Source organism: Canis lupus, chromosome 36, assembly GCF_003254725.2.
Source record: "Canis lupus dingo isolate Sandy chromosome 36, ASM325472v2, whole genome shotgun sequence".
NCBI classification, from domain to species: Eukaryota; Metazoa; Chordata; class Mammalia; order Carnivora; family Canidae; genus Canis; species Canis lupus.
Window position 1 is genome coordinate 2,038,096 of NC_064278.1, and position 13,596 is coordinate 2,051,691.

The 13,596-nt window shown below is 33.3% G+C and overlaps 1 long non-coding RNA gene across 4 annotated transcripts in view; it reads right to left on the reverse strand.

Moving 5' to 3' along the window:
* Positions 1–759: 759 nt before the first annotated feature.
* The window catches only part of LOC112674736 (uncharacterized), a 40,674-nt gene continuing 27,837 nt past the window's right edge, over positions 760–13,596 (reverse strand). For 2 of the 4 annotated variants that reach the window (XR_007408688.1, XR_007408685.1), the window contains exons 3-4: positions 11,317–11,474; positions 762–2,163 (exon numbers count right to left, since the gene is read on the reverse strand). This is a non-coding gene — a long non-coding RNA (uncharacterized LOC112674736). Of the gene's footprint in view, positions 2,164–11,316; positions 11,475–13,596 lie in introns of all 4 variants that reach the window. The other 2 variants (XR_007408687.1, XR_007408686.1) reach the window with 2 other exon arrangements.

Genomic DNA, 13,596 nt, shown 5'->3' on the forward strand with positions numbered 1-13,596 from the left:
GTACATACACCCTTAGGAATCCTTTTTAAATGTGCCTAATTCTACCTACACATAGGTAGTTATGTTTGAGAACACTGGGGATAATTGAAGATTACAAATCGAAAAAAATAGGAATTTGATCTAGCTGGTGATAATGCTAGTGAACATGATAATGCTAGTGAACTCTTCAAAAATGGGATTTTTATTTAATGTTTGTGTGTATGTGTGTGTGTGTGTGTGTGCGCGCGCGCACATACGTGTGCCTTCATCTATTTTGGAAGATGGCAGATGTACACTTTGAGGGCTGTCAGGTTTTCTACCCAATAGAGTTGTTGAAAAGTACATTTTCATAATTCAATTTGCTACCCTAGGCCAAAAAAAAATGTGACACTTAAAGAGTGATATGATAAATTAATTGATTTCTCCACATCACCAGGCACAAAGATGGTTTCTTTTATGTCTGTGGAGGCAAAGTGAGGTCCTGGCAACTGACAGGATTGTAAAAATACTCATCAGGCTTTTCTTCAGCAATAAGTTACTAACAGAAAACAAATATTCCTGAGTCTTTTACACGGTACAAAATTATACTATTTATTCCCCTTTCGATAAGGAATATCTGAGGTATTTAGATATGGAAAACTGTAACCTTTGTCAGAGATAGAAAGTGAGAGGGGCAATCAAGTCTCACTCAATGCAGATTAAAATAATCAGCTTATTTATTTAAACTGAAATTCTATTTTTTAAAATCATTCTCAGTGGTTATTTTATGTTCAAAACAACAGGCAAGTAATCTAGCTGCAAAAGAATAATTTCTAAAAAACTTTAGGAAATACTGTGACTAATTTAGTGAACAAGTAGCTCAAAATATTTGCATTACATCGACAGAGAGATGATATTACTTTTTATTTATAATTACATAAAATTGAGGGGAAAAAGGGAGCCTAAAACCCCTTAAGCTGACAGGCTGCCGAGCTATAACTGGCAGAGTGAGTACAGAGAGATTCAATGTGAAAAGTGGAAGATAATGTGCTCACACACTAATGGGCACTGAACTAGGCATAGGCTCATTTTTCACATCATGTCATCTCTAAGGTTTGAAGAAAAAGTAATGGCCAGAATGAGCCTGGCTCTATCTCAGACATTATCATTTGCCTCCTCAGTTTTATTTGTGTTGACTTGTACAGTCTAAAAAGATGACAGTCTCTAGGCCTCTGGATCACTCAGAGTGATAATACACAGCACATTACACTGTTGGTGACAGGTTCTGTTCTCCTGGATGGCATCTGAAAGGAACGCATCTCCCTCCGTCATTTCAAATGCTATAAACTGACAGAAGAAAGAATCTTGCAGAGGGGACATCACAAACCCTGTCTGTTATGATTTTATGAGATAAACTGGAGTTTCCAGGGTATCTTGTTCAGGAAATTAGTGTCAGTCAAACTTTAGTGGTTTTTTTTTTTTTTTTAAGAGATAAATAGCAGACTCTCAAAAGTAGCCTTGCCCTATTTCATACTGCGAAACCTCCCAAACCATGTGTTCAATACTGTGAAAAACTGGTTTTCCTCTCTTTAAAAAAAAAAAAATAGCTCCTGGGTTACTAGTTAAAGTGCAATAAACTATCCGGGGCTTCAATGAGAAATAAATGTCTATACATCGACGAGATCTTTAAAGAAATCACTAGTCTGGTTGTATGAAAGAATAAATCAGTACTTTTAAATATTTTGGAAGGCTCATTTTTTGCTGAATTGCTAACTTAATATCCTGTTGAACTATAAACATGCCAAGACTATAATGTTTTTTTCTGGGTACATTTATTCAAGGTTTTATCTTCTTTCTCTTTATTTCAGTAACTATTACAGAATTGATTTACAGTAGTTTGAATTTAACTGAAGACTCCACAAAAATATCACTAAGGTAGATAATAATATGCAGAATTTTATTAATTTATCCTAAACTGAATAGCATATGGAGTCCCCACTCTTACGTTTTTTAAAACATTACAGTGTCATAAAAATTTACAGGTGCTTGAATCATAATCTGCCAATTGTCGTAGCTTTTTCCCATGTAATTTCAAGTACTTCTATTATAATAAACGTTCCTTCCACGACTTAAGTTTAAGTGATTATTTAAGTTAGACTTGCTCGTTGTACTTTTCTGTCCATTTCCATGTTTGAAACTTTTTTACTGTCAAGAAGAAAAGAAGTGAATGTCAAAGAATGTTTCACACATACATTTATAAATGTCTTTTAGTTAAATTTTTTTATTATAAACTTATTAAAAAATTATTTCAAAGTGGAGTTTGACCACATACTTGTATTTTAAGTATAGGATAAACCTGATGATTCAGATGACTTGCTATTAAGCCATAAGAGTGTTTTAGAAATTAAAGATCATAAGGATAACACTCATAGTGTGGTTAAATAAATGACTTTTAAAAAGAAATGAGAATTTATTTCACGTGTATTTCTTTTCTTGGATGTCTTATTAATTAATTAGTACTGAGACTGCATAGTACTTTGAAATGTAGATCTAGGTTCCTCTCTTAAAAAGGGAAAAAATATGAAGTATGAAGCCACTAGTCAGAAAAAGTATGAAGAGGGCAGCCCGGGTGGCTCAGTGGTTAAGCGCCGGCCTTGGCCCAGGTTGTTGTCCTGAAGACCCGGGATCAAGTCCCACATCCCGCTCCCTGCATGGAGCCTGCTTCTCCCTCTGCCTGTGTCTCTGCCTCTCTCTCTCTCTCTTAAATAAATAAATAAATAAATAAATAAATAAATAAATAAATCTTTTTTAAAAAAAGAAAAAGTATGAAGAGGATGTCTTTCAATATGTTCACATGGAACATTGCAAAGGTGTGATTTGTCATCCCACAGGTGAATTTTCAGAATTTTCTGGTGCTTGGAAGATAGATTTGAAATTCCCTGAATTTCAGATCAAGGAATGATGTGACCACTGTAAGTACCCAGCAGTGTTTGATCAGATTCTTCCTCACCTTACAAGAGGGCATTTTCATTCATACAATCCCCTATTCGGATTCAGACACCTGTCATCTGCTTGACATACCTAACAATACAGTCACTCACTCTTGTTTTATGGAAGACGTAGAGAGAGAAAGAAGAGTAAAGGGTTTAATAGAATTAGTTTGAAGAGGGACTATCTTGTTTTTTTCTTGGTAATTTTTAGAGTTGCTCATTTTTTTTTATGAGACCCAGCATCACCCAGCATCAGTCTCCAACCTGGAGATCTTCATTAGCTCTCTTCTCTTCTTGAGTAAAGTTAGGACTTGAATATAGCCTATATTTTCCTACTTACATTGTATCCTACAGCTTGATGCCCTTTTTTGGAGCCTACCTGTTCTCTCATGTTCTTATGTGATTTGTCTCCAAGTATCCTATTCTGAGAGGTGAACAAACACCCCAAATTATTATTTATTGTACGCACACGCCCTCATTTCCTCAAAACAGAGCTTCGTAAACAGTGAACACATAACTGGGAGCTGATGACCCGAGGATGGCCAAAGAACTGCTTTCTTTCTTGGAACTAACTAACCCCTCTAAGGGTGAGTTTTATTGAAAACAATTTTGACTTCTGCAGATAGACCTCAACTTTGTAAGTATACAAGAGGATTTAGAACCTGAAATGTTACTTTAATGAAATCAGTCCTATAACCTAGTAAGCAGCCCTATTTTAAATAATAACGAGACATAGCCCACTTCATTCCTCGACTAGCAACATCTGGTAAAACCCACTTATTAGTTGAAAATAGAAATAAATATAAAACTTTATATATATATTTATATATAATAAACATATATAACAAAGAACTTGTAGATATCCTTCTATATTATATATGTGAACAAAAAAAACAGAATTGAAGCCCTTTAAAATCATATCCTGAGTAGGCATACAGACATGTAGATAAAAGGGAATCTTTTTCCCCCCCACCTTGTTTCCAGGTAAATAACTGTAGCTACAGAAAAGAGAATGAACTGTAGCTCCTAGCAGAAGTGTGCAAATCCACCACGTTCTATACCTCAGGCAGGGTCACCACCACCCATCTACTGGCACAGGGACATGGAAAACGCAGTCACTTAAAAGTCATCTTTGCTCTTGGAAATGGGAATCGCTGCCCAATCCCATTAGGCTTCCACCTCCTGTCCTTAGGCTCACTTCCGCCCTTCTTTGTTGAGGTCTTATCCCTCCTTGTGGGTGTTGAACTCGCCTTCCAGACGAGTAAGCCTCCTGCTTGTAGTCGGCCCATGGAGTCACCAGGTTAAGGGTGTATCTACTCCACTCCTGATAAATGCCAGTTTTATCTGCCCATTTCTTTTGTGTGTCTCTCAGTTAGATAGCAGGGTTAGGACATATCAAATCTTGTATTCTCCGTGTCCCTTTTATTTTGGAAAGCTTTTGAGAGCTTAACATTTCCCTGTTTCTTGTTGTTCAGACCAAACCATTGCCTTCTGAATCCGTTTACTCGTGGCCTCTTGCCTCCTACAGCAAATCCAGGCTTCCTCTTGTCATCTTCAAGGAACCCGCCCCTATCTCGCCTCTCTGTCCTTGTACGCACTGCCCTAGCTGTCGCTTTTATCTCTAGTCCATTTTAACCATGTAAACAGCGGAGAATCATTATAACAGTTAAGAGGAAGTCAAGTGATTTCAAAGACAAACTCGGATTAAAAAGAATGGGATCCAAATTTCTCCAACCTAAAGGGTGAATAAATATTTACTAAAACTTTAACTTCTACAACATAAAAAAAAAAAAAACCTTCCACTTCTCCAGACATGCTTGTATCTAAACTGGAATAAGCATAAAATATATATAACATACATGCACATATATGTAAGTATTCGGTATTAGCTCAACCAATTGGTCTTGACTTCTAGAGGATTTTCATTTAAATTGCGTATGAATTTAAAAGGCCCACTAAAGTATAATGTTCCAAATCTCTTACTTTTCCTCCCAACTCGATAGATAGATCCCTTTTTATGTGCAACTTACAAACTGTTGTCTATAGTTTTAAAGCCCTTCAAGCATTTTTCTCTTAAAAAGCCCATTTCATTTTCAGATCGTTTTATTTAAAGAAACTTTTTCCTTAACTTGAATTTAAATCTGTCCCTTGGTAACATTGAATTGTTGGATTTTATTCTTGCCTCTGGAATCATATAAATCTTGGCTAAATAAAGTTTTACATGCAGTCTTTCAAATATTTAAAAATTTTATTGTGTCTCATTTAAACTCTCTAGGTTAAATAATCTCACTACTGAAACTAAGCATTTTATCATTTTTTGGGGTCTTTGATGATCTTACTTTGTGTTCTCTATTCCTGTTTACTAAAATTCCTTTCAAAATATAGCGATCCAAACTAAGTATGATGGTCTGGCCACATCACACTCAAGGTTAACTAAAACTCCAGTGCGATTGTTACATAGGTTTTTTTCCTAGGCAAGCTTTCCTTATTGTGTTCTTGTAAAGCTGGACTTTTTTAGACTTTAGAACAAGTTGACCTTACATTTGATGGTACCACATTATGACAATAATGGTTTATCTACTTTTTTTTTTGCCCATCAAGATTTTTTAGATATTGATAATAGGTACACATTTTCTATATCTCATTCAGATTCACACAATTCACAAATATAATCAGTATGTTGTCTCGGTTCTCATCAAAGCCCTTAACAAAATAGCCTATCAAAATTGTAAATTTCATTTTTTACAGGCCTAGAAGTTTATTTTGATCAAGAAAATAAACTTCAATTGATTTAAAGAACCGCAAAAATTTCAAAACTCCTATTTTAAACTATGATTCTCATGAAACGTTGCTATAACACGATACTTAGTTATTAGAAATAGTGTTCATACATTTTCACAACTTTTGTTCATTCATAATTTTAAACTTTAAAATGATTGTAAAAGTTGACAAATTTTTATAAAATTATCTACGTATTTTTCCAAAGAAGTTATGCTCAAAGGTTTCTAAAGAATTCCATGCACTAGACAATATTCTTACAGCTTCCTCTGTCTGGCTCTTCTGGTACAGAGACTACCAGTCCACCAAGGCATAAGGAGGCACCAAAATAGACTTGTAAGAGGAAAATACAATAGTAGTTCAATTACTGGTTTGTAAGCAAGGATTTTCAGAGTCATAATACATCAGAATTAATGGTAGCAAATATATGTGTTGTTGCCTTATTTCAAAAGCATTATTCTTACTTTTAGGAAATATCCATATCCGTTATGGTGAGCACAGTCTATACTATAATGAATTACATAACTTTTTTTTTTGCCTGATGTATCAAAAACTTAGGTGAGAAGTCATAGTTCTAGGTAAGCAAAGCCAGACATCCCACTGAGATTTACCTGTGGCTCTGGTTAAGTAACTCCATCTCCTGTCAAGTTTCCTTAACTATAAAGTAAACTAATGATATGTCACCTCTTTCAAGGGAATTTTGGAGAGTTAATGAATGCACAGTGAGCAATTTAAGGATCAAACACACTGGGCAAAAGACTAAATTTTTATTATAGTGGATACTCGCAGCCTTATGTAATCTGCCAGTCTAAACCATGTGCTGCTTTGGCACATACTTACTGAAAATAGCAGACCAGTTTGTGAGCTGGCAAGCTCTCAACACAGCAGATGGACATGCAATGAAATAACTAGCAAAGAGACCTTGTTTCAACATCAAATATGTTTCCTCAGGGCCAGATTCCTGGGCGAAAATGTTTTAGTGATGCTGCTGCAAGTAAGGTACGTGGTATGTGTCCTTTCCATTAAGCCTTAGCTAACTTTTTCCATCTCTTGTGGGAAGTTATTTCAGGCATTCACGCATTTCAGATATTGAAAAATTCATATTTAAAAGTCACAATGGCTTGGATATTTTGGCGAAGAGTTGTGAAACACCAGTGAAGAATGAGATTTAAATAATACTTATTTTTTTCATGATAAGAAGCTACAGTTATCTAGTCCCTTGAGCAAATGGGAGATTTATCGCACACTCTGTCACAATACTCTTTATTCAAAGTTTGTAATCTTTTAGTGTCTCAGTGCAATGTCATTGCACTCTTTACTAATCAGAATATTCCAGATATTTTTGGCTAGCTCCTTTGAAAAGTAATACATCCACACGGTGAGATAAAAAGAATAGAAACTCTCAAAATTAAGGGGAATCTCAGATAATTTTCAGCTATTGTCAAATGGGATCCCTTCATATTTTAACAATATTATAATTAAAATCAGAGAAATGTATGTGGAATATATGTCTGCAGAAGCAAATGGATATCTTAAAATTAATAGTACAGTCCACAATTTAAGGAATTAAATCATTAAGGTGTTTCATAGGCTTATCTGAATTTTTTTTGTTCTGTAATAAGTTTTATTATAATATTTGTTATTGATACAAATTTCATTGTGATTCCTAGACACATCATAAGCCCATCAGCATTGGGAAGCTTTTTGAGAATTCAATTAAGAATAGAAACTAAATAATACACACTTATGACAAAAAGGCAATCAAACAATGAAAAGTACAAATTTTTTTTTCTCCAGTAGAAAACCACTAGTGCCTCTCTGAATATATAACCACTTAATAGTTTCTTTTATTTGTTCAGAAATCCTTCATGTGTGTTTTTAAATTTAAAATTTTATTTATGTTTATATGTTTAAAATAGTATATTTTGGAAGTCTGCATATGAAATGCACATCTATTTTTAATAGCTTCATATTAATTATTATATAAAAGAACTAAAATTTATTTTAAAAGTCCCTCATTAGTGGCCTTTTAAATATCTGATAAGGGTCTCATTACTGGTCTTTTTCTGAAATTTCTTGGATATTGTCACATATTTATTCCCCCCTATGAACCCTGGTGTCATTTTGTCAAGTGCCCCCAAGTGAAAAGTCTGATGGAATTTTAATTGGTATTGAATAGAATTTATGAATTTATTTTGTAAGAATTATAATAATATAGCTTCTTATCAAAGAACATTGTCTTTCTTACTACACCTACAAGACTATTGCTATCATTTGTAAAATGCCTGGCATATAATAGATCATGGATTTATAGTGTTTTTCATATAGATTTCATGCATATCTGGTTAGGTATACTCAACGATTATGATTGTTACTAATATTATTTATGTGCATATAAGTGATAATAATTTTTTTCTTTATATTTTAACCTGCCATTGTTTATATATAGGGAAGCCAATTTCTGTATTAATTGGCTCTCTATTCACTTTGTTAAATTCTTTCACTGCTTGTTGATTATAGTTTATTATCTTGAGTTTTCTTGCTTATATAGTCATACCATCTGCATAAAGTGTTAAATTGTCATTCTTGCAAATATGTATGCCACTTATTTCCCTCTCTTCTTTAATTGCGCTGGCTAGATTTTCCAGAATATTGTTCAATAGTACTGATAAAGGAAGCATCTGTTTCATTTCTAGCACTTAAATAAAATGTGTTTAGTGTTAAGCTGTTAAAATGTATGTTGACTTTTGGGTTTTAATAGCTCGATCTCTATATTATTATGTCAAAAAAAATCCATCTATTTTTAGGATAGTAAAGATTTTTATTTGGCCACTAACACATGTTTATTTTGAGGGACAGATTTTATGGTGGCTGTTTCCCTTCACTCATTGTACACATTTCCACTCTATGGATTTTGGAATAAGTCACATGACTTGCTTTGACCATAGGTGCAGAAGCTTTAAATGGGTTTGTATCGTTTTGCCCATCCTTACCTCTCTGTCCCATGTCATTTAGAACAGCATGCTCCAGATGTATTTGTCCTTCACCCTGGGTCCTCAGAGGATCCTGTCGGTCCAACTCAGCTCAACATAGCCTAGCAAAGCTCAGTAGAATCCAGTCATATGGCATCCCATAGAACTAATGTGAGGAGTGAGTGACTAAATATTTATTAGCTTTCCTGTAGATACAAATTCAATATTTATAACTGTCTTTGGTTGTATGATAACTAATACATTATTTTAGCTTGTTTTATGAAAGTAAATGACCTTTCCTATGTCTGGGATGAAACCTGTCTGTCCACAGAATGTTATTTTGTACATTTACTTAATTTGATTTGATATTTTCTTTTGAAATTTGGTATCATTTTAGTAAGTGAGATTTGTCTATAGTTATTTTGGCTGTCTGGCTTGGTATCTTGGTCAAGTTTTACTATTGGTGATATGACAGGCTTTAAAAATGAATTTAGAAGCTTTGTTCTGAAAGTTATGTTTCAGATAAGTTGAAATAATATTTGGATTTGTTTATTCATTGTTTTTATTTGAAATAACTTACCAACAAAACAATACAGACTTGTTCATTTTTTATAGATAGCTCTTTGATAGTGTGACAATATAGTCTTTGTTTATTGGTCTATTAAAAGTTTATATATATTTTACTAAAAACATTTCACAGATTTTCGAATTTATTTGCCTAGCATTTTGCAATATACTCCCTTATAATTCTTTCCATTTTTGTTCCTATATTTAGTTATTTCCTTATGTTTATTTTAAATTTTATTTATTCTCTTGGACTAATTAAACATATATCTATTCTGACACTTATGAATATATTGCCTAATGTCCATCCAGTGGCCAAGAAGATATATTTACAATAGAAATTATAGTAACTCTTTCTCCTGATTAACCATTGCCAGATGATTCCCATTAAAACTGTCATTCTCAAATCACCTTGTGAACATGTTTATTCTTTCCATTAGAACTGACTTTCTTGCTAGTCTTGAAAACATGTTGTCCCTGCTTGAGGTCTTTGAATTTGCTCTTTCTCTGGTCTAGAACATTCTTCCTCTATAACTCAGATTCTAGACTTCAGCTGCACGTGGAAATCAACTGAAATGTTATGAAAGAATATTGATGCCTGAGACCCACCTTTAGGGGTTCTGATATAATCCATGTATGTCGCCTAGGAAATGCAATTTTTGAGACCCTCTTGATGCCTTTTAATGTGTAGAGAAGTTGAAGATTCACTTTCCAAGTTCAATGATTCCAACCACAGATGCACGTTTCAGGCTGCCAAGGGAGCTTTAATATAAACATGGCTGCGCTCTAACCCAAATCAATAAAATTAGATTTTTGAAAATGGGAAGTAGGAATGGTTGAATATTTCCAAAAGCTTCTCAGTTGAATCCAATGTGTAACTGGGTAGAGGTACACTTTCCTCCATATTCCTACGCAGATTCCTGTCACTTCTAAGATAACAATTAAAAAATTACTTGAGAAAGTCTTCTCTGACCACTATATATAACTTGCTTCAGTATTGTGAGTCCTCAACCTTAATATAGGTTATGTTTATTACCTAATTTTTAGAACTTTCCACAATCAAAAGAATATTGAATAGAATAAATGAATACATTTATTTTGGCCTGAGTTTTTTCTGCTATTTTTTCTCTATGTATTATTAACTCCTATGACTGATGTGCCTAGAACAATATCCAAAATTGAATTAATAAATTGTATGCTCTCTTGGCTTCACTCAGTAAACTTGGAATAATTTGTTATTAATTTTGTAATTCTTGCTTTGTTTTATTTAGAATTTGGATACTATATATTTGTACCCTGTACTTTATGTACCCTGTACTTTATATCATGGTATCATTTTGTTTTTGATGTCTCCTGTATAGGCAAGTAGTTGGCTATAGCTCCAACCTTTTTGGAATTGGAAGAAGGTATAAGTTTCTATTCATCTTCTGTCTTTTCTTATGTAAATTATCTTGTTCTTTATAGTTACATCTAGTAATTTTTTTAAAAAATTACATATTGGTATCAGTTTTGAGTTGCATGGTTGCAAACAAGAGATCATCCAGTATTTTATGTAGTGAATAACTTTCATAAAAATTTAAGCACCTCATAAAGAAAAACTACAAAAAAGCCAAGAAAGACCTTCAAATTTAAGAATAGGTATCAGTGCTCCATCTAGGTTCTAGGTTCTAGGATGTACCAGGTTGGAGAATTATTTTAGACTGAATAATATGGAAAAAAATATTGGATAAAGTATCAGAACTGCAAGATGAAATCTAACATACTTTTCAATGCAGAGGTAAGAAATGAGGCCATGACTTAAAATGAAGAAATCAGTTTGTATTAGATTCTACGGTTGTTTGACCAAGAATGAAATTAGATCAATTGGATAGAAAGATATGGTCAATTTCAGGAATAGGGTCATGAGTCTGTGCCCACATATGCTGGACTATTACCACTGGGATTTCTACAAAAACCAGTAACTTCAAAAAACCATGCCCTGAGGAAATGGATACACAGGAAAAACATTCATCCTTTAGTATTAAGAGATGGAAAAGAAAATTATCTTTTGTTACCTGGTCTCTTGTTAAGAATGAATATGTCTCCTCAAAATTTGTAAAAGTTGGCTTGAACTTTAAGTAGGTTTCAGGTTCAAATTTATTTTATCCACACAATCTGAGAATCTTTCAAACAACAATTAAAAGTAAATTTTTCTCTCATAATAATGATGGATCTGTTGTGTAACACAGAACAAAAACAAAGTCATTCTAGAGCACTCTAGGGTTACTTTGGGTAGTGATCTGTGGATTGGTGCTGGTTCATGAACTGATTGCTACTGATCAGTGATAAGGTAAGTACAGAAATTGAGAGTGTTAGAAATGTTATAGCTATTTGATAGAATAATTAATGTAAAATTGATCTAATATATTTTTTAAAACCTAGCAGTTTTATTTTTAAGTCTCTGTTAATCCAATTTATTCTAATAATTACTTTTTATTTTTTTAATAAAAGTATAGATCTATGATGATTTGAAATAAGTGGCTCTTCTACTGGTACTTTGAGAGGTAAACATGACCAATGCAAGGTGGAAAATAATTCAATAGATAAAATCTATCTCACAATGCAAAATTACAAAACACATGGAGAGATAAAAATACACTATGATTAGGTGTTTGTACAAGAAAAATAGCAAGATTAGACTCTAGATAACATAATTCATATGCTTAGTAAGTGGAAAAATTGCAGAATAGAAAATCAAAAAAATAGAACAAGATGATATAAAATAAAGCATAAGTTAATTGAACAGAAATATTTAATTTTAAGAAATGAAAACAGAATTAAATAAAGTCTTAGTTGACAAGTTAACCAGCTGACTAGACATAGTTGAATAGAGAGTTAGCAAAATAAAAGAATTTGAAAATTGTTTTGAATATAGCTAGAGTAAAAGACATGAAATATGAAAGAGGTTAAGATAAAGGTTAGACACAATGAATAGCCTCTAAATAACTGCGCAATGTTCTAAAAAGGAAAGTATAGAAATAATTGTATTTGAATTTGAATTTCAAATACAATTTGAATAATTGTATTTGATGGCTGAAAATTTCTCAGCATTATTAATCCATGAATTCTCAGAAGTGGGATACACTGAGGCACCTGGCTGGTTCTTTCCATGGAGCATGTGATCCTTAATCTTGGGATTGTAAATTTGAACCCCATGCTGGGTGTAGAGATTACTTAAAAATAGCTTTTTTTTTTTTTTTTAAGTGGGATACAAAATAAATCCTTAGCAAGATAATTAAATATATTATAGCAGGGCAGCCCAGGTGGCTCATAGGTTTAGCGCTGCTTTCGGCCCAGGATGTGATCCTGGAGACCCAGGATCGAGTCCCACCTCGGGCTCCCTGCATGGAGCCTGCTTCTCCCTCTGCCTGTGTCTCTGACTCTCTCTCTGTGTCTCTTGTGAATAAAGAAATAAAATTTTTAGGAAAAAAATATTATAGCAAAGTTCACTAAAAAAAGGAGGAGACCATCTTAAATGCAAACAGAGATTATAAATAGGATTACCTGAAAAAGAATGATATTTAGGATTACAGGTAAATTTTCAAGAATACCACAGAAGCCATAAATTAATGGGAGAGGGTAGGTGGGAGATATCTTTAAAGAGTGGAGAGAAGGGGTGCCCTAGGTAGCTCGGTGGTTAAGCATCTGACTTCTGCCTTCCTCTCAGGTCATATCCTGGGCATCCAACCCCATGTTGGGCTCCCTGCTCAGAGGAGAGCCAGTTTCTCGCTCTTCCTCTACCTGCAGCTCTATCAAATGATTAAATAAAATATTAAAAAAAAATTTTTTTTAAATAAAGAGTGGAAAGAAAATATTTGTTAAGCCTCAGTTTTATATATACTTAGCTTGTAATTTAGGGAGATAAAGGAAAAAGAGACAGTTTCAGAAAATGAGATAGAGGAAAGGCTGAACGATCAGAGAATAAATTAAGAGAATAAAGGAATGAGATACATAAAGCAAAGATGAACAATAAAAACTGATACATGTGTAGGCAAATGAATAGTCTATTACAGTAAAAATAGTTATTTTACTAATGAATACTGAATATTATATAAAATGTAAATAGTTTTTGGATTTGGGGATTTAAAAATTGGAAATTTTGTGAGGATGGGAAAAATAATTACTGTCATTTGCCTAGGCTATTTAGAGAGATTAAAAGTGATTAATATCCAAAGAAGAGAAATAAAATGATTAATTTCCATAGCAGTATAACAAAAATGTAATAGAGAACACTTGACCAATCTAAAAAAATAAAAGTCATCAAAATATAGGGGAAAGGAAAGCAAATGAAGGGA